The sequence below is a fragment of the Vespa velutina genome, chromosome 4 (genome assembly GCF_912470025.1).
Source record: "Vespa velutina chromosome 4, iVesVel2.1, whole genome shotgun sequence".
In the NCBI taxonomy this organism is placed as follows: Eukaryota; Metazoa; Arthropoda; class Insecta; order Hymenoptera; family Vespidae; genus Vespa; species Vespa velutina.
Genome location: NC_062191.1, coordinates 11021655 through 11049209, shown reverse-complemented (window position 1 = coordinate 11049209; position 27555 = coordinate 11021655). Strand labels below are relative to the sequence as shown.

The following is a 27555-nucleotide window of genomic DNA, read 5'->3' as shown; positions in this document are numbered from 1 at the left end:
TTTTCTATATACATATACTGTACACCTTATTTTCTCATTAAAATATTTATTATTACAAGTATCGGTCACAATTACAAGTACAATAATTATGGAAAATAATAATTAGAAGTAATTCTATACTGTAAATGATTCCTTATTTTTGAGCATGATAGGGGGATACTAGAATGAGTATTCTAATCAACATGAGGAATGATACATGGGTCCGTCATGGGATTTAGTAAATTTAACAAACATCTTGATAAGTGGAATAAACAATGTAACAATAAAAGCTTGAAAATCAACAAGTATCCGTAATTATCAACAAACGAGTATTAAGAATTGCCGGTTAGGTTTACTAAAGTTCTGTAGAACTGGATCGAAGTTAACTCCGTGTAGAAAACGTATAAGTGGAAAGAAGAAAGTGGGCGTTGAACAGGAGCATAGTAATTCAGGGCAGTGTTCAAACAACTGACAGTCAGCCATTGTGGGTAAGCTATAGCTTGATAAGCAAGTTGCCTTAGAACACAATATTTGTATAATAATGGTGGATATAGTGGAGGCTATATAATAAATTGTACAGCTTAGTAAGAATATCGGTACATAAAAACAAACCTAGTTTAGCTACAAGAGTTTTAGATGATTAAAATTTCAGTGTAATGTTCTCCTCTATTAAGAAATCGAGGGAAAATTAAGATTTAGACTTATTAGAAGAAGCTGTGACAGCGATAGTTGAAAATGATGAAAGCTTCGATTGATTAAATTATTGATGGATCTTTATTAGCTCTCTCAACTATTTGTAATACACAATTTATACAATATTAGAAATTATAGAAAATATACTTCTTTAACATCTTTTTAAATTGGTCGAGCCTCTTGCGTTGTCATATCGGTTGGTAAATTATTATATATTTTAACTCCTTCATAAAACATACTCGTTTGCGCACCCCTATTTCTGCGAAATTGTATTACAATGTTCCTAGTCTGTCGTATGTTTTTTCCGCTTTCTTTTCCTACTATTTCTAACCTATTTCTTAATTGTTCAGTTAACAAATTTCTCAAGATCTTGAAAATACATAGACACATGTTGTAATATATTCTCATTTCCCGATTTTGCATTACTTGCAATTTATTCAGCTGTATCTTTCTCATATCCATTAACAACGTTGCACGTGATATGATTTGTGCTATGATCGCTTTATACGTGATACACCTAGTATATGCAAATATATAATTTCCTATTCCATTCAAAAAACTAGTTTTCTTACCTATCTTTTTTAACATACAATCGTAATGACATTTAAATCTAAGCTTACCATTTATTCCTAAGTATTTCATTATCTCTACACGTTATATCTCGGTTCCATTAAAGAATCTCAATACAATATTTCCATCCATCTCTTTTCTTACACTCATATCATATATTCCGTCTTTTCTACATTCATTCTCAATTTATATATATTCTTCAATTCTTCTACTGTATTAACACTATGCCGTCCGCACGTCTAATCTAGATTTTTTCGTGTCGCGCCGGTGGAACTGATTTACATAATTTCGCTTATCGCCGGCGGTTTTTCGGCTTGTTTACTAATCTTATAATTCCCATATCTCAACCCTGTCTCTCGATTTTCTCGAAATATACATATGTAAATAAGTACAAGATTTTTTCGTATTACATGTTTAACTATTTATTTATATTTTGTTAAAAACTTAGTATTTATTTTTTAAATGAAACGAAGCAAAGTAATCTGCGAGGTGAAGCGCAACTCCACAAGATTTACAGATTAAATTAGTTCTCTTAATGCTTTTGATTTATAACTCACATGACACCTTCTGCGTTTTCGGTTGTTGGTTTCTGAAATACGTATCAGCTGGTGTTCCTCTACGAGTACGGAAGTTGATTGATTCACGACTGGAAGCAAACCATGTACTCGGGACCTCCAAGTTCTCTTTACCAACAGGTGAATGATCTTTTATCCAAGATTCGCATATTTTCAATAAAAAATCATGGAAGTGGAGTTTCTTGGAATCTGTATGATATTGTTGCAGTACGAACGCGTGGTATAAAACGCAATTGAAAAAGTATAATGCCACTTTTTTTTTGATCATATTATGGTTTTCCGGTATGTACTGTCTACTGTTATCTTCGTCTGATTCTTCTGTATCACTTGGTAACGGGAGTTCGCCAAATTCTCTGCTTACATATTTCAAATTCATCCGAAGATATTGCCTCATTTTCCTTTTCTAAAGACATAATGTCTTCATGTTCCTCACAATATTGAAATTCGGATGGAACATCAGACAAGATGTCCACACATTCATCACGTGTAATTGTATCTTCATTTTCGTTTGCCATTGTTGAAGAGTACAGGTTTTTATGAAAACACAAAGTTGCTACGTCTGTAATTTACTGTTAGTTACAGAACATGCAATATTCTTTCGTTCTCCAGTTTTGAATATGAATTGAATTCTCTACAATGCAGCCATTGGTGCTTGAGTAATAATTTCCGAATGGCACCGGACGTCATAGTGATAAATGTCTTATTCATTTCTGTCTTTAACTGTATACTACTTTTTCCAATAACATAAATTAATGTATTATCCGTAAACATTTTTATACTACATCATTCAGAGAACATTTCTATTATATAATTTATACATACAATGAATGACAAGAGTCCCGACACAAATCTTTGCGGTACTCCATATTCAATGTTAATTAATTCAGACCATTTATCGTTGAAATGAATCTGCTGCGTTCTATTATTTAAATATGATTTAAATTATTCTAAAACTATATCTCTAAAATTATATTGATATAAATTTTCTATTAACCTCTTTCTATCTACTGTTCCAAATGTTCTCTTAAAATCCATAGAAATAACATCCATAATTGTTCTCTAGCTAACTATTAATTTCCACTCATCAACAACAGTTTGAATTGCCGTTTCACACAAATATTGTTTTCTAACATCTAATCAATGTTCCGTTATAACACCATTAAATTCAAAATACATTTATATTTGCTTCTTCATCACTAATTCTAACACTTTCTCATATTGGTAATCGATCTATAATCATTCGCTTTTTAGCTTTTTCTATTTGTGGAATCGGTTATATCGTTGATGTTTTCCAACTTTCTGAATAGCAACCTTTCTTCAAAGAATTATTTATTACGTCGACAAATTTCTCTTTTATTGAATAAAACACCAACTTTAATATATTGGTAGTTATTCCCTCTTCGGTTTCTTTCTTTTTCAACAATCTCATAACAATTTCCTCTAAATCTTTTATATTAATCATTCCAGGTAATATTCTTTTATATAAATCATTCAGTTCTCTATATTAATCCCTGTACTTTCAGTAATATACATTATTCTTCTACTAGTGCTCTTCGACTTATCAGTATTTACAGATTTGACTATGTTACTAATACTTTTTACATAATATATATGAAATTCCCTCGGTCTAGTCAGTCTTCTGAAATGATATCTGACTAAAAAAATAAGAATTCCGATGATGAAAAGAAATCTCTCTTCTACGGAAATCCAATATATTCTAATAAATGAAAAGCAAAGAAATATTGATACACTAAGATGTAATCGTTATTCGATTGGTAGACACTGACTATCTTTTTAGGCCTTCTTTTCTTTTGTTCGATCTTTGTCTTGGAGTGAAACACTCGATCGCTATTCGGCTATTTGCATTATTGGGCTGCTACCTTACACTCCCCTTGCATACATTACTCCTCGCATTACACTCCCTATTTCATATTTATATAAATATTTGATATTTACCAGTTCAACTCAGCGATTCATTTGCTGAATTATGAACTTTATGAAAATTGTGGCAACTCAGATGAAAAATTGTCTACAATGTAAGCAATTAATCAACTGGGATTTTATTTCCTTTCTACACTGCCTACATATCTGTTTCCCAAACAGCGAGACATTTATTTCTCATTGTTAAATTTTTCCTTATCAACTATTAATTCGTATCACGTTAAATGTTTTCAACAGCAGCAGCGTTGCTCGATGAATCAGTAAGAGAGTTCTTTAAAATTTCGTCCTCGCTCCGATTTTGTAGGATTTGGTAAAAAGACCATTGCAGGATGCTAAGTTGGCTTTGCAGGATGCTAGACTGGCTAATAGAATGCTAATTGAATGGAATTCGACTGTGATGTTGTCCTCGATAAAAAAGTTAGGAAAGAACTGGAATTGATGGAAGAAGAAGCGATGACTTCTAGTGCTTCTAGCCATTTCTAGCGCCCATTGAAATATGATGCTTCATCCAAGTGAACTCTAGATGGGATTGGATAAGTGATGCCAAGAATCTGGTACGGGATGCTATAGACCTGTAGCAAATAATATGAGCAGGGTAAGTTACTGACCATTTTGCAAGTAGGCTATCGGGAAAACTTTGTGACAGATATAGGTAATTAGGAACCCACTAATGTGGAACAACCAAGGAGGACAACACATGAGTACAGAGGCGGCTACAAAATATCAACTATATGGGGCGTATTCAAACTGTTTTGGAGACGTTAAATTTATATTCCATCAATGTAGTGGATTTGATGGGTTTGTTGAGTACTTCTTAGTGTCTATGATCACAAAAAGGTTGAAAACGTATTTTACGTCCGGCCTATTCAAATAAGAACAAATAGTAATGTGGATATAGCATTAGTAACAAACGTAGTACAACGCTTTGGACTATTGTCAGTAGATAGCGGAGAGTATTTAGTAGATGAAATCAAGGATACCAGCTTTTGATTTAAAAGACAAGCTAGCGATAGAAGCTTTTTGTTAGAGAGTTTAGATCTAATTTCTAAATTGAAGGAGAGCGATAAAGTATGTTTGGTAAAGATTGATGGTGTTTGGCATGGATTGGATCAAGTACTACATTTGCTCCCTAGGAACTTTAGGGATGTTAAATTGGGAACCGTTGGTTTATTATTACCAAAATGGTATCTGTTAATGCGAGGCTATGCTTGTAAGTTGACAGTATATGAAAGGAGAACGTCTAACTTACTGCAATCTATTTGCAATGAGCAATATTATCACAATGCAATAGATCATCCGGCAGAGGTTTGAAAGTTAACAAAAGAATTAGTTTAGACTGAAAAGTTTAGTGTACTCTATGAATACTAAAACCAAATACGGAAAATTGAATATGGAGTATGATCTAATATGGGATGAGCACATAAAATTGTTTGAAAGTAGGATCTAAAGTAGAAAAATGTGATGGGTACTACAGGTAGCTAGAAAATTCGATAACATTTATAGCTTGGGAACAATAGCAAAAAAGAGAAGCACATCATACACAAATGTGTGGAATGTATTGATATCAGAGTTTGAGGGTAGAGTGTAGGACTTAAATGAAACTAATAGTACTCAAAAGCATTGATAAGTGAAAAGAAGCCTTTGTTAAAAAGAGGTTCCAGGTCAAATAGAAAGGGTTTCACTTTCTTTTAGAATCAACGAAGCTTTGTAGTTCCTGACCAGCTATTATGGTAACTATATTAAAGGTAAATGTCGGATAGATTTACCAGCTGAGATATTAGTAGCCATAAACAACCAGGGCAGTACAAGTGTTTTTAATAGATATTTTTGATGGATTCTATCCTGCAGAACTAAAAGACACAACCGTCAATTGCTGAAGGGAAATGGCATACCCTATTGCCATGAACGATGATGAAGATATTTGGTTAAGATATGGTCACAAGGGCAGCTGCAAATGTCTCATTTCTTTGAGCAATACGATAGTATCGATTTCAGTAAACACGGGTTTGGATTTAGAAGAGTTACGTAAAACAATTGGTAAGATAAGATACTGCATGGCTATGACCAATGAAGGAGTTCGCATTAATAAGGAGATTAAAGTGATACCGTTTTGTCAGTTAAGCGATGGAGATGATGGAATCTGTAATGTTCATCACAAAAGATTGGGCAAAGGCTATAATCAATAACCTAAAAGAAGTATTGAGTTTGCAAAAGAAGAAGATCAGAAATGAAGAAAATTCAGATGTCTACGTGTATGAAAGCTTTATACAATGAAATTGATTATTGTAACTACGAACGTGTAACTATTAAAGATAAAATTCTGTGGTTATCAACAAACCCTGTAATTTTATCAAAAATGAGATTAACTATCAAAGTGGGCATAGCAATTTGGGAATGACAAAACGACAATATCTTGGAAGTGACGAAGGCCAAATAACTTAGTCATTTGTTATTGTATCTTCGTATATGCAGTATAAGATACTAATGTATCAGCATGTTAAGCGTGACGGGGTATGGAAAGATTAGATTGCCATACGAAAAGGGCCAGAATTCCATAAGGGGTGGGAGTGCAGAGTTGTTTAAAAACAGTTGCAACTATTGGAAAATGTGTATGGTGTAAATATTTTAGATAACATCGGTTTAATAGCTTATAAGAAAGAAACGCGTGAAAAGTTAATATAAAGCAATATGTTAACGTAATTAATAGTATATGTAAGATTAATATTAGAGAGTACCTTACTTTAATATATAAAGTTACAATATTGTTAGAAGTGTATCAGACTAGCATTCTGAATTGGGAAACGTATATAGAAAGAATTTCTACAGATATATTATAACATAAAAAGATGTTAATAATGAAGGTGAGCGTTTGATTGTGGAGGTGAAAGACGCAAGTGAGTATGTGAAGCTTTGATAGACGATGGTCTGAAGAAAAATAGTGAACACTGAGGTTTCTTGAGTAGCGCAAGAGATAATATAGATTTAGTGAATAAGAATAATGTAACACCGAAAAGAGAAAAAAAGAGAGAGAGAGAGGATAATTCTCTTCTATCTTCTGATCTAATCTTTAATATTTAATATATAATTTTCGTATATCGTATGTGTACATATATGTATACATATGTGGCTGTTCGAGATTATTACTTGTCCCTTGCTCTCTTTCGTGTCCAGTTACGCTCTTTGCCTGTCGAAACATGTTCACGCGACGTCTTTAAATATCAACTCTTCACCCGCTCTCTTTTTGCTTTCTTTCTTTTGCGAGGCCGTCACTTTAGTCTCTCTGGTCATTAGTCACGCTTTGTCTCTCTGAACTCGCATAGTGCCTAATTTCTCGTGAATTTACTTTCATTAAAATTATAATTATTAATTATTAAAAAGTGAGCTTCCTGTGTTATTTATTTCACGTGGATATTATCCACATATGGAATATGGTCCTTCAAGTCGATTATTGATGAATATCAGTAAAAAAAAATTGTGACAAACAACAGTAAACATTTTCATTCTCGTATGCAATACAGACAGTCGTTCGTGAGTGAAAATATGGTGAAACATAATCGAAAGACATCATGGCTCTATCGATCATTTTTTCGCAAAATTGTGGATCTTAAAGCAATGCGTTACATATACATTTGTGCGTAGTACAACGAGACACAACAGGTACCTTATCATAATCACACGCTATAAAATCGCCGCGCAACAGTAGCAATCGAATGGGATGATCGCCTCGTGTATGTAATCATAAATAAGCTCGACGTTGTCACAACTCGAGAATGGAAAAACAGCCTAAGGGAACCAGAAATCCCGACTTTGCAGGATTTAACAATATTGAATTCATGAATCGCAGATGTTATATATTAAAAATTATTCAAAGAAAAGCGTCACAATGGTCTACTCCTTCAATCCTCAACAAAAAATGGCAAACAAAGCTGAATTCGTTCAACGTTACAACTCAAACTAACAAATGCCCCATTACTAAGAACGAGCATTTCGAGTTCATGTGCGAATCGTTACTGAAAATGCCGGTTCTGCAAAGGCAGTCAATGACAGCAAACTGTGCCTGAATTGTTGACGATCTATCTCACATGGCACGAAAGATTGTCAAGTCGGTGGTTGCAATACCTACTGCAACAGACACAATTCTTATATATTTTCCCATCAATTCCACAAGGCGATTTGGCAAAACCAATCGAAAGGTTTTCATTAGATTATATCGGCAGCCACACATACACTTCGTAATCATGATAGGTCATAGGTCTGGTCGTCCACAACAATCATTCAGATGTTGGACGTTGTAAAAGCATTTACGTCGATATTTGTTGGACACATCCAATTCTTCAAAAAACTCTTTTCGGTTGGGTATTGGACGGATCGACCGAGTCGACGAAACACTCGCACCGATTTTTATCACAATCTTATCATAAATCAACAGCTCAACACAATTTTCACGAAATTTTGGAAAAGCGAGCAATGCCCACAGCGAGTTAATCCCACGACCGAGAAAATCTTTGTGATTATTATTTTGTTCAAATATATCATAGAGATGAGGACGGTCGTTTCGTAGTGCAGCTTCCGTTCCAAATGGATACGACTGGGCAACTTGGCAATTTCAAGGGTACAGCATTGCGACGATTCAACGCATTGAATCGAAAGCTCGAAAAGAATGCGAAGTTAGGATTTAATACACGGAATTTCTTAGCGAGTACCAACGAGTCACAGAAGTGGATCGAAGATCAAGATTTGTCGTCAGCGGAATATTATTCTGATATAAAAAATTATTTGATATGAAAACGCGAAGCGTTATTCATATCAAATCGTGTAGGTCCAATACAGGAATGAACTGTTTCATAATCATAGAAATATGTAAGCAAGAAGGAAAAACCTGCCGACGCAATTTCTCGAGGAATCTCGCCGTCTCACTTAATTCAATCACAACTCTTGTAAAATGATCCTCAATGTCTTAGTTCTGAGACTATACACGACAATAAACCTATGCCTCACAACCGTAAGCTTCTCTGCTTGATTCCGTTCATCGACAAAACTGGCGTCATCAGAATTGGACGCAGACAGCTGTCACATTCCGCACTGTCGTGCTAGACAAAGCACCCTATCGTGCTGCTACCTCCGAAACACAAAATTACGAAGATGTTGATCATGAACGTACATCTAAGATTACTTCATCCTGGTCCTCAATCTAGGTTAGCTTCTTTGCGACAACGTTTTTGACCAATAACGGGAAAAATACGTTAAGACATTTCACGCGAAATTATATTAAATATTTTCGTACTGCGCCAATTGCAAAACAGATACTTATGGGTGATCTCCCGACTCCTAGAATATTCCTAGCGAAACCATTCGTCTATTGCTGAATAGACTATTGCAGTGTTCGTATCCTTGTCATGCAAGATAATCCATCCCAAATAAGTTTTCAATTTGTCGACGAAGTCGTATTTATTAAACACACTCAAAATATTCATCTCGCGAAGAGGAATTCCCTCCGATGTTTACACCAACAAAAATACAAATTTCATCGAAGCCGCAACCATTTCTGGCGGAGGTTGAGAATCCTCTAATAAATAAATTAGTTTCAAAATTGATCTCGTCAAAAAAATGGCGTTATTCCATAACTATAATTCATAGAATACCCCCAGAAGATAATCGCATTATTATTTTACATGTGTGAACGTACCTATTGATCTCCGTATCAGTGCAGTAAAAAAATAATTCAATTTTTCATGCAACCGATCGTTGGCTGTATAGGCAGAAATTGTCGTAATTCAAATCTAATAAAATCTTTTATATCTCGAATTTTAATAAAGCAAGACTTGATTATTATGTATTTAGATGTGACAATTCTATTAAGAATACCTCCATAACATTAGAACTATTCCTAGCAGAATTTGAGCGTCCTATGTTGATTTGTTACGATCACGTTGACAGATGATCACTATTCCTTAGTTATAATTTATAGAATATCCTCACAACTATTTTGGGTTGTTCTACACATTTACACGCGTTTTTTGAGACATATTTGAATGCAATCGATATTTCTACTTTTTGTGTACTTTACTTTAGCTATAAACATGGAAGTCCTTGTAATTCAAATCTAATTAATCTTGAAGATTTGGAATCACATTAAACCAAAACTTCTATTATTTTCTATTGAGAATTTTTCTAGAAATCTAGGACTACTTTTTACATAATACGAGCAATCGATATTAATTTATTTCAGAATCAATCCCATCTACGAAATGCTGCAATTTCAAATTCATAGGATATCCCTAGAAGACCGTTATATTCCTGTTATTCACGTGAAATCGTGTTGATTGAACCCGGAATTAATGCAACCAAACAATATTTGAACTATTCACGTGCAATATCTTGTTCGTATTTATTTCAAGCCATAACTGCAAATAGCAGATAAAAGCCGAAATAGATACAAACCCCGACAATATGAGATATACTCCTAAAGATATATTTTCTACAGATTCGTACCGAATGGGACGTAACACAGAATTGAGACAGAGATGGAATACGTGAAATGTCGTCAAATAAAACGAATCAAAACAAATTCGATCAAAAAATGGATACACAAAGTAGTGTTACGTGGTCTATGGAGGCTAGACTAGAAGAAATACAATATATTTCAGAAATATCAAATACATGAGAAACTAAAATCGAAAGAACGACTGATTTAGGAGGAGACTATAAAATTCCACAAACAGGAACGCGCAATCCGCAAACGTGATAAAGTAGTATATTTAATTGTTCACTTATAAAGCGAAAAAAAATGAAAAAATTAAAATGAAAGTAAAATCGAACGCAATGATTTAAACAAAACGGAATATGAAGACAGAGTAGAGCCTGAAATACACATAGACATTATCTCGTTGACAGTAGATTCAACATATCAAGAGAAAAATCAAAATTTTGCTTGCTTATCTTCAAGATATATGATTGGAAATTAAAAATATTTTGTGGCGGACTTTTAAGAGACCACAGGTATTACAAATTTTTGTACCCCTATTAAAATATGCCCCAAAAAATATCGATATTTCATAACAAGAATATTACGATTGAAATTTCATGTCATACCGATTTTGTATTTTTATTTTTACTATTTTTTTGCTATTTTTTGCTATTTTTTGCTATATTTTTACTATTATTTTAATACGCAAGATGAAGATATTAGAAATATAAATTATTCGTTCGCTATCAATGTAGATTTTGTTATTTCTTTAGAAAAAAATTAACCTACAGTTTAAACCTAGTTTTACTTGTAGGGTATAGGGCACCATAGACTGAGCTCAATTTAAAATAATTAAATGTTTGTAAATAGGACTTGTGCTGCCATTAATCTGTAGTTGAGATATTGTTATGAGTCGAACTAGAAATGTTCTAAGTGAACTTGAAACTAGAAGATCATTTCTAAGCGTCCAGAAAATGTGACTAATAATAACGGGTTTTCATTTATCTTCTAAAGGAATTCGGCCAGAGAGAATATGATATGCGAACATTCCAACATATTCGGATATTTTTATTGAGAGAATTAATCTGCTAAACTGTTCATTGTGAATAACTTGTTCTTTGTTGTTTATTAAAGTTCTTTTTCGTTGAAAAGCATGGTTGCATGTAACAATTTTGGAAGTTCGTCTGGGACATAACGAAACGTATCTTCACGAAACAGACAGGAAATTCGGCGAGAAAAAGAAGGAAGAGAGAAGAAGATACAGACGCTCACTCTCCTTGTCCAAGAGCTTCAGGGGAATTTAAGCAACAACTGAAGAAACTCGAAGTGGAGAGGAGGTGGAATGATGAATTTGTTGCGCGAACAAAAATTCGTTTCTGTTTTTTAGAAAAGGAACCATATCAGATAAGTATTAGGTGTACCAGAAAGTTCTGTCCGTTCTGATTACAAGTTTGAATAAGTATGCGCATATTCATTTGACGCATATTTGTAACTGAATTTATACACACTGACCTAGCGAATGAACTAAAACAAAGATGATTCATGTTAGTATTAAGTGAGACGTGATATTGTACTCATAGCTTCTGATAAAGTTCATTTACGCCACTGTATTTTGAATGAATTCCAACAAGAAAGAAATGTTATAGAAGCGTGAGGAAATTTATTGAAAGTGTTCGGTAAAGATACAGTTTCTGATAGAACCTCCAGAATATAGTTCAAAAAATTTGAAACAAGTGATTTCGACCTTTCTGATAAACCACGCTCTGGATGACCATCTTTGATCGATGACATTGACGATACTGTCAAGATCATGTTAAAGCAAAATCCTTTTTTGACAACATTGGAGATTGCGGATAGACATAATTTAGCTCAACGAATCATTTCGGACCATATTGAGAAACTAGGATTGGTGGGGAAATATTCGAGATGGGTGCCACATAAGTTAATCGAGAAGAATTTAAATGATCGAGTCATTATATGCACATTTCTGCTTGCACGAAACAAAATCGTACCCTTCTTGGACCCAATGATAACTGAGAATGAAAAGTGGATTACTTACGAAAACATCGTAAGGAAAAGGGCATATAGTAAACCCTGGAAATCTGCTTTCTTCACTTTTAAACCGAAGTTGAGCCTGAGTAAGAGAATGTTGTGTATATGAAAGGACATTTGAGGATCAATATATTTTGAACTGTTGAAACTGAATGAAAAGCTAAATTTGAGGTATTGTCAGGAATTGGATAATTTAAAACCAGCACTCCAAAAAAAGAGACCGGCGATGTTCGATAGGAAGGACATCATATTGCTTCATGATAATGCCAGGCCACTTACTACTTTGGGGATTCGTCAGAAACTCGCAGAACTACCCGAACCTAGCATTCTCCGATTATCACTTGTTCTGCCCTTCCAAAATTTTTGCAGGGAAAAAAATGTAAAAAGAAGAAGATATCAGACAAACACGATCAATTTTTTATCTCTAGGAATAAGGCATTTTTTAAAAATGGGATATACAAATTGCCATCACGCTGGCAAGAAGTAATGATGTTAATTATATTATTCAATAAAGTTTATTCAAGGTATAAAAAATCTATTATTTTATTTTCTTCTAAAAACAAATAGAACTTTTCGGTAGACCTAATATTAGTAATCAGACTAGGGGGATTTCTTAGTTGGAACGAATGAAATAAAGTTAGTGCAAAGGAATGTAAGTAATTTTGAAAATCATTTGCTGAAATCGAACTGTTTGTTAGGTGAAAGAATGAATATAGGTCAAAATGAAAATTCGAGAAATTCTACAGGAAATTCAGTAGTTGGATCAGGATATCCAATGAAGTCGAATAATAACAGAAGTTAAATAGTGTTAGAAAAATTTAGTATAAATGAGTGAAAGATTAAAGCTTTTAAATAACTGATTTAAATATCGTGCAAAAGCAGAATGTGTGAATACGGGCCTGCCACCCTTATTTTCTAGCATGGGTAGTCAAATTCCGTGCTAAAAGACACCACGTGGAAACAGATACAAACGGGCTTTTATGTACTCAGGAAGAGTACTTATCTCCGATTTACAAGCCTGTACGACAAAAGAAGTGCTCACCCTGGTACTTTCGAGAAAGAAAAGAGAGCTAACGCTTGCACCCTCACAGGGCAACTAAGATGAACTACGTGGGTGAGTTAATATCTGCTGAATGAGTATCTCGTAGAAAGGCGAGATAAGATATTCCGAGGATGTAGGCATTCAGCTGAAGATCATGAGCTGAATGTTTCTTATGTTCGATAAGGGGGGAGGTGGGGAATGCGTTATGAAATGTAAAATTCCTAGAAATTTTTTCAGAAAAATTTTCTTTCGCTTTAACCCTTTATTGACGAATGTCGGCAAATAGCCGCCCAAGCCTTTTTACCGTTGTGGATACGTGTCGGCATATAGCCTCCTAATTTTCGTGCTGTGGCTGGTGTACTTCTACCGTCCTAAATGAGAAGATACGCATTGGTATACTAGCTTAAGAAGTCAAGATGCCTCTCAATGAAATTAGAAACTTTGTAGTGATGAAATCTTATCTTCCGTATAATGCGAGACCATAGGGTAGGGTCAGAACGAATTTCAGTTTGTCGAGTTAGTCTTTCAGTGTCATTACCAGAGAAACCAGCAAAGTTTCCCACATATTTTATATCTTATAACATCTTATCCGCGATAGCTAAAAGACCCAGAGATGATACGTTCAATAGTACTGATGAGTTCCAGTTTGAATCTAACAACACAGAAGATTACGACATTGTTTCATCCAATGGAATCCTTGCAACAAGGAACGTACTCAGACGTTTCAATGTGGACAGTGATAGTAGCAGTAATGAAGAAACGAATATTCAGGAAAATGATAACAGTACTGATAATGAGTGGACGAATCTTACAAATCACGATATCATTCCATAAAAAAATACAATTTAAATCTGGATCACGAACGCCTGGTTTACAACTAAATTCAACTTATACAGAACCATTAGATTTCTTCAATTCGTTCTTTACCAATCAGGAAAACAGTTGAAGAGGCTAACCGAAACGCAAATCGTATGATACAAGGAAAACATCTAAAAAAGCGGTCCATATGGCATATATGGACTATTGTAACACCAAAGGAAATGTGAACATTTCTCGGCATAATATTGCTTATGGAGACAATACCACTTCCGAGCCTGAAGGAAGAGTAGAAAAGTAGAATCCCATACTTTGCTGTAATATTCAGAAGAGATCGCATTCTACAAATATTTTGGTTGCTCCATACGAAAGAAAATATTGAAGGTACGCGAAACATGACAACAAGGACGCGAAAAATTAGCAATTTTTTAGATTACATTGACGGTAAATGTAAAAATTTTGTACCCGCGGCGGAGTTATCCATAAATGAATCAATCGTCAAATTCAAAGGGCGAACAAATATTATTACGTACAAACCACAGAAACCAACCAAGTGGGGTATCCGTGTTTATGTTCTGTGATATTGATTATATGCAGACATTTTTATCGTATTATGGCAGTTTTACTACAGAGAAATTACTCAGACCATATCAGCCAATAAGCACAAGAATAGTTCTGCAACTATATCACAATTTATTGCAATCTAATCCTGGCGCTGTAGGATACCACATCTTCAACGACCGGTACTTCACAAGCATTCCCTTGGCAAATGCTTACTGCAAATCAAATGTTATCTATCTGGAACTATTCAGATAAATAGGAAATTTATTCCACTTCAAATAAAAAATCCAAAGATTGCCAAAAATTAAATCATTGCCTACAGAAGGAAAGATTTACTATTATCGGCTTGGAAAGACAAGCGTATTGTAACCATACTTAGCACCTGTGCTACTTCGTCTTTAAAACCCGTCACTAAAAGATCACGCAAAGAAGGAAGAACTGATATTGTAAAGCCAAATGTGATTGTAAACTATAATAAATATATGGGCGTGGTTGATAAAGGAGATCAATAGAAAGGCACATACTGTTTCATGCGAAAGTATCAAAAATGGTGGCGAAAATTATTTTTTTGGGGATTGGAAGTTTCAGTCATAAATTCTTATCTATTATATCAGGAACATTACCAGAAATACAATATAAAAAAGTTAAAACATATAGAATTCGTGCGTCTCTTGGTAGATCAATTGATTGGAGATTTTCGAGAGGCTAATCCCAAACCTCCTTCGACATCTGAAACAGCAGAAAGGATGAACGGCCTTCTACATATAATTCGGCGGGACGGGATAGGAAGAAGTGAAGACTGCATCATATGTTCCAATCGAAAAGTAAAACATGGAAGGAGAGAATCCAGATACTATTGTGCTACTTGTTCGGCTAAGCTGGCCTTGTACATAGGTGATTGCTTCGAACTATATCATACAATGCTGGAATATAAAACGTCTTATACATAACCAGAACTAAATTTGTTTGTTTACTTTGTTTATTTTGTTGGATTTTATGAAAAAGTTATTTAAATAAAGCTTTAGTTTTTATAACACAAACGTGCGACGTGAACATTTTCTTTACTGCGCACTCCAATACCTGTTGTACACGGCGACGCTCGCCCGTCAGACCGCTCCGTCCGCAAAGAGTTAGTAAATAAACAAGAGAACTTCTGGCATCTGAAATAATCCAGCCTTTAGTTTCGTCATATAATTAACAATTTGGGCAGTTCAAAAAGCACACTCAAAGAAAAATCCAAAATGACGAATGGTGATCGATTACAAAGGTCTATATTGGAAAAGATCTTCCGGTTTTGTACTGTTTAAGATCATTAAACCAAGCAGAAACGACTAATTCAACGATCGAAAGGGAATTATTAGCAATAGTATATGCGGTACATATTTGTACGAACGAGAATTTAATTTAGTCACGGATCATGAGTCGTCAATATGGTTGAAATCAGTCAAGGATCCAACTTCTCGATTAATTAAGTAGGCCCTCAAATTGGCAGAATAAAATTTCAAAATAATTTATAAATCGGGAACTGCTAACACAAACGCTAACGCTCTATCCAAGAATCCTCTCGAAGTAAAACAGATCTTCCCAATTCAGCTATCGGATGAAATATCATATAGTGTATCATTGTATTCTGCCAAATGTAGCAGAATTAAATAAATATCAGATATGAGAAAAGAATCATCAGAAGAAATCGACGCCGTTAGACACGTGTATTGACGATAATTTGAACCAGGACAGGTGTTGCATATGGATGTCAGGTAGTGCTTCGAGTATCTCTCTCCGCCCTGATCAAGAGGAAGCCGATGCGGAGACAATGATTCACTATATGATATTTCATCCGATAGCTGAATTGGGAAGATCTGTTTTACTTCGAGAGGATTCCTGGATAGAGCGTTAGCGTTCGTGTTAGCAGTTCCCGATTTATAAATTAACCATTTTGGAGGTTATGTTTGATTCTGCCTCGTTTCCGTACATTATATCGCCTCATTTGGAGAAAACATATAGAGATTCGCGGAATCAAGTAGAATCACGAAATCGAATTTCGACAAAAAAGGATAATATAGCAATCTTCATCACCATGTGCAAAAAACCGTGTGATGAAAAAGCAAAACAATTGCCTGAACTTTAAAAAATTCTAGAATATAAAGATTTAATGCTGAGACGTACACGGGTAATAAATTTAGAAAACAAAAAATTAATATCTTTACCAATTAAAAGAAACAGATAAAATTACAGTAGACAGCGAAATACTAGATTCCTCACTTGAATCACTATTGTCGGTAAAACGGGAGCTAGATCTCCGTAGAGCCTGTATTTCGCAAACAGCTGAAATTGACAACATACCATCATAGCAGAAAATTGCCTAAATTGCCAACTAATAAAATTAGTCAGAATAAATAATAAGCAACCAATGATGCTCACGGACATACCAGGGGCTGCGTTCGACAAGGTCGTCTTCTTATATTTTAAAAGTTGATTGTACACTGTTACTTGGTAAATTATTAATAAATTAGTTTTGTTAAGTTTAAACTCATTGTTCGTTCATATAACCCCGGCTGTGCTTTCCAGGCGACCTCGCGTAATTCTAACTTAAATTCATTAAATTCTCTCGCGAGTCTCAAGATCATACTACACAGTCGACAAGTTCGGAGCTAAAAGGCTTCCATTAATCACGTGAAAACCTTCACCTTAGTTATTCTTTACTAAAGGTGCGTACGAATCTGACGAGTAAAGGCAATAACATCCTTACCCTATAACTAGAGATGCGTATGAATCGCACGAGTTGCCGTAACCTCATCCAATCCCCGATAACTAAAGGTGCATACGAATTGTACGAGTTATCGTAACCATCCATTAAATAATAACTAGAGTTATTATTCTCCATTCTCAAACTTCATCTTTCTTTATGCCGAGAACACGACGTTGTGGTAGGAAGTATCAACTACGGCGGATACTCGCGGCGTATTACGATCCGCTTCATCACGCGGACATGGAAATCGCTTCATCCGAGTCTACTAACAAACGCGAAACAGTTCCATATCGTCTCGAACCCATTACAACTGAAGAAGAAATCAACATCCCGAGGGACTTAACACCATCCGATCCCAGGGAAAAGAGCAGTCCTAAGTTTTCAGTCAGATAACCGCGCCAGACAATCGTACGTATAAGTGTCCATCCCGTGCCACGAACTGTGCATAGTGGATAATGGGGAAAAAGGACACATCTCACGAAGCTCCTCAAGAAAAATCTTAAACTTAACAAAATTTTTTAAAACCTGTACCGAGTGGGAGGTGACACAAAACTGGTGACAGCGGTGGGATATGCGAATTATACGCGATGTCATCTGATAAGGAAATCTCTCCAAAAAAATGGAAACGCGTAGTGCAAGACCTAGGCGACTCAACTAGCACGAATTAGAGTACGCTCAAAGAAAATTATGCAATTTCGAATCTCAGTTTGCTGCACGCGAGCAAGCATTATGCGCACGCAAAGAATGAGGCGCGAAACCGAACGTACAAATATAGAAACAGATCCACTCGTATTCATAATGCAGGAAATCTTTGCCATGAAGAACGAGACTCGCCCCAAATCAGATCAGCATTCGATAAATGAAGCGTTAGGAATGATATCGCGTTTTTAAGGGAAGAATATGCCTCTCACTTCGTTCATCAAGGCATGTAAGAGAGCTCGTCAAATGATACCGGATTATCCAGAAGAACTTTTCACTAAAGCTGCAATACGAAAAATACACGATTCCGCGTATCGCGCCATAGAAAAACAGGAACTTCATAACATGAACGCGTTATGCAATCGTCTCAGACAATCACTAGGATCGATACATTCGTAAGAGTTTTATAGAGCCGAACTTAGAAATATTTTAATGCGCGAGAACGAACCTATGATTGAATATATCGGTAGAGTAAAAGATTTACATAAAGCGCTTATGGACGAAGAAGGGTATTGGGAAGAAGCGTCCTAAGCAAAGAAAAACAAAATTGATCAACCAGCTTCCGATAGCTTTTGCGCCGGACTCCCCATGGAGTATTTCCCCTACATGTTAGATAGTCGAAGTAAAAATCTATCAGATGCATGCGATAGAGCAATCGAGTTGCATGCCAAAATGCAGTACGAATGGAATAGGAGAAAAACCGCGAAATCTTGGCAATCGAAAGACAACAGCGAACGACCAGGTGATCATTACTACCATGAGTCACGAAAATGAAAAGGAACTAACACACGAGTAACACGGACTGACGCGTGCGAAGTCTGTTCGTATTGTAAGAAAGTAGGACATACGCGGGACCGATGCTATAAAAACAGGCAAGAGTCGCAAAAGCATACTCCTACACATAGATGGTACCATCCTCCTCGTCCTTCTCGTCTACCTCACACATCTCCGGCTGTAAGATCTTTCCGCTTTCCTACGAAAGAGTGTAGGTATTGTAAAAGTTTCGGACACATGATCGAGGAATGTCGTAAAAAGAAGTGGCAGGAACGCCAGTCGGGAAACGCGAGTCACCCTCCGACGAGAGACGCGACTTCGGGGATAAACGCGTAAACGCGTCAAATTATGACGGTAAGAACGGACGAACCAACTACGCCCGCACAGTCCGCTTAAGCAGTGATCTGAGCTCACCTCCTATCGCCATCTCTTCTAAAGACCTTAAAAGAGAAATTGAATTTTTAGTCGACACAGGGTCAGAGGCAAATATACTAAAAATCGGTAAAGCTGATGATTTTTTGATGTGCAACGAAACGAATAAAATAAAATTAAGCGGAATCACGAAAGAAACAGTAGGTACGTACGGAACGTGCATCATCAACGTTTATGGATACTCCGTAGAGTTCCATATTGTTCCCGATTCCTTCCCCTACTCACATGGCGGCATTATCGGGTCGGACTTTTTCAAGGATAGAAAGATAAATTTTGGAGCAAGGCTACGAAGATAAATTTTATAAAGGAACACGTAGAATGGCACGGAATGACTATGCCCTTCGTCAAACCGAAGGAGATAACCATTCCGGCGCGAACCAGCAATATAATAAAAATAAACACGTTAGATAAAGAAAATAAAATAGACTATGTGCCTCCATTAAAATTAGGAGAAGGAATTTACGCAGGCGAGGCTATAGTAAAGAGTAACAATGGAGAGGCCTTCATAAAAGTCTTTAATACGAAAGAGGAAGACCTAAACGTGGTCATTCCGAAAATCGAACTTCAAGATTTCGATACGGTCGACACATGCATTGTACCGAGTCCAGGACTTAGAAGCACGGATAAAGAGAATATAAGAGATTCTTATCTCCCTATCAAAAACAATTCGTTGAACGTGACTAGTAAGTCCGGAATGCGAACCTATCTCCGCTAGGGCGAGATAACGACGCTCGGAAAATAGAACGCCTTACGCACGAGACCGAGATTTCGAAAGTTACGCAATCGACAAAGGCCGCCACGAGTCCTTCCCTCTTCCTCTCCTTCCAAACTCGCTCTTGTAAGACAGTCATAGACACAACTAGCAAACGCTATGCTATAGCGCTACAGAACATAGATTTAAAATCATTGAACGCAGAAGAAATTAGAACGGCAAAATAAATGATAAGGGAATCGCTAGAATTATTCCACTTACCGAGAGACAAACTCACATTTACTAATACAGTAACGCATAAAATAGAAACGGTAGATTCGACGCTAGTCTCCGTTAGGCAGTATCACTTCCCTCCCGTTTATAAGGAAGAAATAAAGAAGCAGATAAACGAGCTCTAGGGAATGAGGTCATCCAGCCCTCGACGTCACCCTAGAATTCTTCTCTATGAATCCTTCCAAAGAAAGCAGGCGCCGATGGAAAGAAAAGATGGAGATTAGTCATCGATTATAGAATGTTGAACGAAAAAACGGTTAAAAATAGTTATCCTCTACCTAATATTACAGAAATACTAGACCAGTTAGGAAGCGCTAAATATTTCAGCATGTTCGATTTAGCATCTGGATTCCATCAGATCGCGATGAGCAAGGAAGGCGCTCCTAAAACGGCTTTCTCGACCCCTTACGGTTATTACGAGTTTACATGAATGCCCTTCGAGTTAAAGAACGCTCCTTCTACGTTCCAGAGATTAATGAATTCGATTCTCGCGGGATTGCAGGGAAATGAGCTTTTTGTGTATTTAAACGATATTGTTATTTATTCTAGTTCTCTCTCATAACACGTTATTAAGTATCGGAAATTATGCGATTGATTAAAAACCGCGGGATTAAAGCTACAACCCGAAAAATGTAATTTTCTTAGAAAAGAAGTAACTAACCTAGCACACATAATTTCATAGTGAATGGGACGAATGGATTGAAATAGGTATGTTTTCGTACAACACGAGCATACACGAAGGAACATTATATACACCGCATGAATTAGTATTCGGTCAACTAGCACGAACACCTAACGAATCTACATATAACGACCTACAAAACGAAACATACGCACATTACTTAGGAACTTTAAATGAACAAATAAATAAATCTCAAGAAGCCGCAAAGCAAAATCCAATCAACGCTAAGAATAAGTCGAAAAAGTACTATGATAAAAAACAAAGAGTCGTAGATTTTAGGGTAAGAAATAAAGTGTACCTCCTAAAAGGGTCGCAAAAAGGTAAATTTGACGACAAATACGTAGGACCGTTCGAAATATTAGAGATATTAAGCAAACATAACATAAAAATACGTACTGACATTGGCGACCGCATGGTACACGTCAATAGACTTAAAATCGATAAGTCAAAATAGTAGTTGATATCATGGAAAACTATAATACCGACAAACGGGTCTTTTCAGCGCAACATGGCGCGACGATCGCTCTCCCTTCCATGATGACGGTTGGTAAAGGTAGACTAAAAGCTAGAATATAAGAAACCGTAAATGTTCCAAAGGCATCAGTAGCCTTTTCGACGCTCTACGTTATAGAATAACTCAAAAGTCGATACACAATATACTCAATAAAAACTTCTATTCTTATACTTACTTTAGTAAGAATAATGCTAGCATTAGTAGGATGGTTTTGGGGAAACTCAGGCCTTATGCCCCACCAATAACTGAAACCCTGGAGGATGAGGTACTAGAGAATATCCTCTCTGAACTATTCCCAGGAAGACCGGGAACTGATGAGTCGCAGGAACCTGCACTCTCAGAGGTGATTATCTCTGCAGAGGAGGTCTTGGCTGCCGCCAGGAAAGGAGAAAAGGAAGGAAGGCTCCTGGACTGCATGGGATACCAGGTTGTGCATGCTGCGTCGACACATGGGAAAGGATTGGCGCAGTGCTTGTCCGCATGCTTGAGGACAGGAAGGTTCCCGACAGCATGGAAGATAGCTCGTAGATAGGCTCGTCCTGATCAAGAAGAAAAGGAACGCGCCCCCGAACTCACCGGGATCATATAGACCGACATGCGTGATTGGCGAACTGGAGAAACTATTAGAGCGCATAGTTGTTGGCCGGATCAACGGCTTCTTAGAGGAGACTCGGACCCTGGCGCCATCGCAGTATGGATTTAGGACGGGCAGATCCACTGTGGATGCCGTCCTCGATTCCTTTGTGATTGACTTCGTGGAGGCATCGACGCAGGATAGGAAAGTGGTTATCCTGGTGAGTCTGGATATCTCTAACGCTTTTATCTCCTTTCCGTGGGCCGTAATCGTTAGGGCGATGGAGCGAAAAAACTTTCCACGCTACCTGGTGAGCATCATCAGGAGTTATTTAGACAATCGTGCCATAACATTTACAGACAGACATGGATGCGCCGTGGAAAGACAGGTGTATTGTGGGGTCCCACAGAGATCTGTTTCGGGCTCTACGTTGTGGAACATTGCCTATGATAGTGTCCTCCGAACCCCGATGCCAGGTGGCTCCTGTGTTATCTGCTATGCGGATGACATGGCCCTCCTGTCATCGGGATGTGGCCTGTCTCAGACTATCATGAACACCAAGCGGGACTTGGACGTTTTGATGAAGGAGATCGAGGGATTGGGTCTTAAAGTAGTGCCGCAAAAGAAGAAAGACATGGCCTTCCCTGCCTCTGACTTCTGCAGACGCAGGAATGCTCCGCCCCCTAAGATCTGCCTTAGAGAAGTTTGCGTAGAAATTAGAACCACCGTTAAATACCTGGGGATAATAATAAACTCAGAAATGTCGTTCAGGACCCATTTCGAGGCCCTAATCTCTAAAACGGAGGGAATCCTTCGGTCCCTTAGGAGGCTTCTTCCGAACCTTCACGGACCGAGGGGTTTCCCTGTGTACTAAGGCTGTATTGAGTGCTTTTGCCAGAAAGAGGGCAATAGAAGTGTGGAAGGCTGAGGAACTTGAGCTCATAGGAACACCAGCAGCAACGGGAGTGCGTTCGAGGGTTAGTTGAGTGGATTGCGAGGCCGTTCTCTATCGGAATGACATTGAACACCACACAGCTGATGACCGGCCATGGCTGTTTCTCAAATACCTAAATAAGATAAGAAAGATTCCCTCCCCACGTTGTTTTCACTACGGGGGAGTGAGGATACAGCGGAGCGCACCCTGGTCGACTGCCCGGCGTGGACAGATGCCAGGAATGAGCTGATCGGTGCGATGGGGGGAGGGGAGCTAACCATCCCATGATAGTCAGGGTCTCCCTGACTGTCCCGGGGTCGGCCTTCCATACCTTCGTAGGGTGGGTCATGCGTGCAAAGAAGAACACTGAGAGGCGTATGGAATGGACGCAAGAAGTAGGATGTATGAGTGAGCGTGCGGTTGTGTATGTGGGCAGGAGTGCGAACGATAGGCCGCATAGGAAAATAGATCCAGTGCGGCCACCTCGGGCAAGGCTCCGAAAGACTCAGGAAGCGCCTGGTTCACGCGTCGCTTCCCAGGATTGAATGTGTACATACATACAGTGTGTGTATAAGGGCGTGGATGGGCCTGGTCAGCGCACCATGGGGTGGAAATCGGGCCAATATGTATGTATATAGGTAGGGAGTAATTGCGTCTCCGGGGGCTCGTGGGCCCTCGAGTGCGCCGTAATTGTAAATAGTTGTGGTATGAATGTAGATGAGTGAATGAAAGCAAGGCGAATACCGGCCTGGCTCACCGTGGAGAGGTACTGGGCGAAGTTGTAATACGTTTATGAGCAATACCGCCCACCCCCTCTCCCCACAGCGAGTTAGTAGTATATATCGGGAGATTTTTTAGTCAGTGGGCGATCAGAACCTGATAGTATGCTCAGGCGGGTTGAATCCGACATTCCCCTAAGTACTCGGCCCAAGGGGCCTATGAGAAAATAAGAATCGTTTCGGTAAGTAATCGGTAAATTCTCATAACGAAATAAAAAAAAAATCATTAATAGGATATGATTGCGCCACGCAATCCTTAAACATTACATTTTACTCTCTCTTGGATATCGCTGACTGCGAAATCCCGAACTTACAATCCCGATCAACAATACCATATATATGCAACTACTACAGACTACTGACTACAACACCGTGAGAGTTTTACAATGTCGTGTGGAAATAGATCGCACAATTTTCCACTGTGGCATGCATTCACATACATCCATTGTTCACAATGAACGTCGAGAATACTTATTCATGCTAACTCATCAGTTGTGCCAATAGCTACACTTTACAGGCACACTCTCTCTCAGACCAAATGTCTTTATTTCTGGCGTAAAGAAAAACAGCAGTGATACAAGGAGCATTACTTTAAGTGGTTCCGCTAAGACAGATGGCACTTGTAAGGGCTTCCAGTATAGTGACTTTTACGAAACATGGGACGACGTAGTAGTACAAGCATCTGTTAAGATAACGTTACGAGACTGCTATGCCACCATAAAAACGAAAACCAATCAGATACATCTAAAAATAGGAACCGTTTGCACATTGGACGAGGAAGAGTGGCTCGACTCAGACGGAAGTGAGACGTACTGGTCAAACATACCTACCGTCAGCTGTAGCTTTAATGAATACAATGTTCTTTATGAAGATCCGGCAACGAAACTGACACCCGCCGAATCGTTGCAAGGACCTATATTATACACGGTAAGAACAAAAGATGTCACATTCGCATTAACTAGAACGAACGAGTTCATTCTATGTGGATATTCTATAATAAAGATAGAACATCCCAAATTATTCATAATCGAAACATCGCCTGGAAGAACTTTCAAAGGAAAAACGAAGACCTCCGTAGAGAACATAGACATTTTCGCTTACGTAAACTCGAAGTTCATCTACGTAGAAAGGCATCTCAAAACACAGCTAAATTCACTGTACATCGATATCACTCGACAAAAATATGTACTGGAGCAACAAGTTCTGAAAAACGCTCTCTCTCTAACAACGTTAGCACCCGACGAAATGGCTTATGCCCTAATGAAACACCCGAAATTTATGGCTGTCATCGCATCAGAAGTTATATACGTCATAAAATGTGTTCCAGTAAAAGTTAGAGTAAGACAAACGGAAGATTGCTACAAAGAATTACCGATTACTTACCCAAACGATTCTTATTTTCTCTCACCGAAGACATGCGTCATTTTGTAGGAAGCCTCTCCGAAAGACTGCAACGAGCTATTACCTAACATATACAACCTACATGGAACATGGTACAGAGAAACATCAAAATTAGTGGAATCAATACCTCCACCGGTAATTTAACCACTAACAAAGCCGCAATGGAGGTATATCGATCCGGAACACTGGGAACAAGCGGAATCTATTCTAACGAAGACCTAAACAAACTGAGGTCTCATATAATGGAACCAGCCGAAAAGCCTGCTATCATCGATACGCTTGCCAGAGGAATCAGCGGAAGGCACATACCCTCCAGTAAAATTTCATTGTAGAATCTAATGGACGAGGAGTCACTGAATAAGATCGCATCAAGTACGGCACAACGACTCAGGGACGCGTTTATAACATTCGGATCGACAAGCGCCGGAGTTTATTTATCTTCATGGCCATACGCTTAGTAAAATTTATCGTCGATACACTCATCCACGGTTACGCTCTACATGACATCTACCGATGGAGCTTACATCTCTTGGGAGCGCTATGGAGCTCGGTGACACAACTTCTCCACCTAGGAAAAAGAGAAAAGAAGGAAGAAACACCAACAAGTACGGCAATTGAGGCTACCGCCCTCGACGAAGAGGAGAGGAGTACGCTGCTGATGCGAAACCAAGTACATTTTATAAGTTAAATACGTATTTGATTAAAAAAGATGTTAAAATGCACGTATATCTACGCACATTTTCAAATAAGGAAAGTGTTACATCCCGCACCCTTCTCATCCTTAAAGTATTAATACCAGCAAATAAAACTTTTCTTATATCATTAAGTATAGGAGTAAATGGGGACACATTATGCATTACACATTATATTATAAAATTTTTTCAAACTCTTTTATTAATCAAAGAAGCGTATAATTTGAAATCCTTACATATATAAATAACTAACACAATTATATGACACATTCGAGCCCGATGTAAAGGGAGTCTCTATTATCACAAACTAATATTATTATAGAATACACACTAGCAAATAAGTAACGAACATACAAACGCTAAATTCAAGAGACGAAAGGAATTTAAGGAATTTATGAAAGCGATGCCAAATTCCGGAAAAGTAAAAGGGACGCAGGAATTCAAGGAATTTGTGAAAGTGTAAACGCACGTGTTTTCCCAATAGAAATCTCTAAAATTCCATCCCCACCACGGGGCCACGGCAGCGGCAGTCTCACTACGCATGACGGAGGATATAAGCAGCGGCATCGCTCGTCTCTTCGGTTACATTGTTCAATCCTTCGACCACAACACTTCGGTTATATTGTTCCATCGTTCAACGACTATACTTCGATTATATTAATGCACTGTTAGTCGTTATACTACGTAGTTACTATACGCTACGTCTAGTTCTTATACGAACTTCGTCGTCTTATATTTTAAAAGTCGATAGTACAATGTTACTTGGCAATTATTAATAAATTAGATTTGTTAAGATTAAACTCAGTGTTCGTTCATATAACCCCGGCTGTGCTTCCCAGGCAACCTCGCGTAAATCTAACTAAAATTCACTAAATTCTCGCGCAAGTCTCAAGATCTTCCTACTACACAGTCGACAAGTTCGAAGCTAAAAGGCTTCCATTATTCAGTGAAAACCTTCACCTTAATTATTCTTTACTAGAGGTGCGTACGAATCGCACGAGTAAAGGCAATAACATTATTACCCGATAACTAGAGGTGCATACGAATCGCACGAGTTATCGTAACCTCGTGCTTGTAGGATACGTGCTTGTAGGAGAGCACGAGAAATGAGGCCCTTGACTTCTGTAATCACAGCCACCAATGGTAAACTTATGATCAATAAGTTACAAGGCGTAGCATACACAACTATCGAGGACTGTAATTTAGAAATTTTTTGTGTAATAGAAATTTTTCTGTGTAATAGATTACGTCAGATCTTCGTAACCTATGCTACGCATGAACATTATAGGTCAGAATTACGAAACATTCTCATCCATAATAACGAATCAATGATAGTCTATATAGGGCGAGTTAAAGACCTGTACCAAACCTTGATAGATGAGATACGCAGTAGACAGGGATTAACCGAAGACAAAAAATGTGAAATCGACGATCTCACCTTACAAAGTTTCTGCGATGGTTTTCCGCTTGAATAACATCGTTCGATAATACCGCGTCTTTATAGAAACCTCTCGGACACATACGACCAGGCATTATACGCAAAGATGGAATATGAGAAAGAATGTAGGGGAGATCTCTCGCCTGCTCGAAATGCGAAATATAGAAACGATAACCGTAAGAGTAATAGGGAGAGACGCGCTCAGGA

General features: G+C 37.6%; 1 long non-coding RNA gene across 1 annotated transcript; it reads right to left on the bottom strand.

Annotated features, from left to right (window-relative positions):
* Positions 1-39: 39 nt before the first annotated feature.
* LOC124948891 lies at positions 40-19432 on the bottom strand. Its single transcript, XR_007100888.1, has 3 exons — positions 17125-19432; positions 15776-15855; positions 40-4330 (listed from the first exon to the last, which is right to left on the bottom strand). It is a non-coding gene; the product is annotated as an uncharacterized LOC124948891 (long non-coding RNA).
* Positions 19433-27555: the final 8123 nt, after the last annotated feature.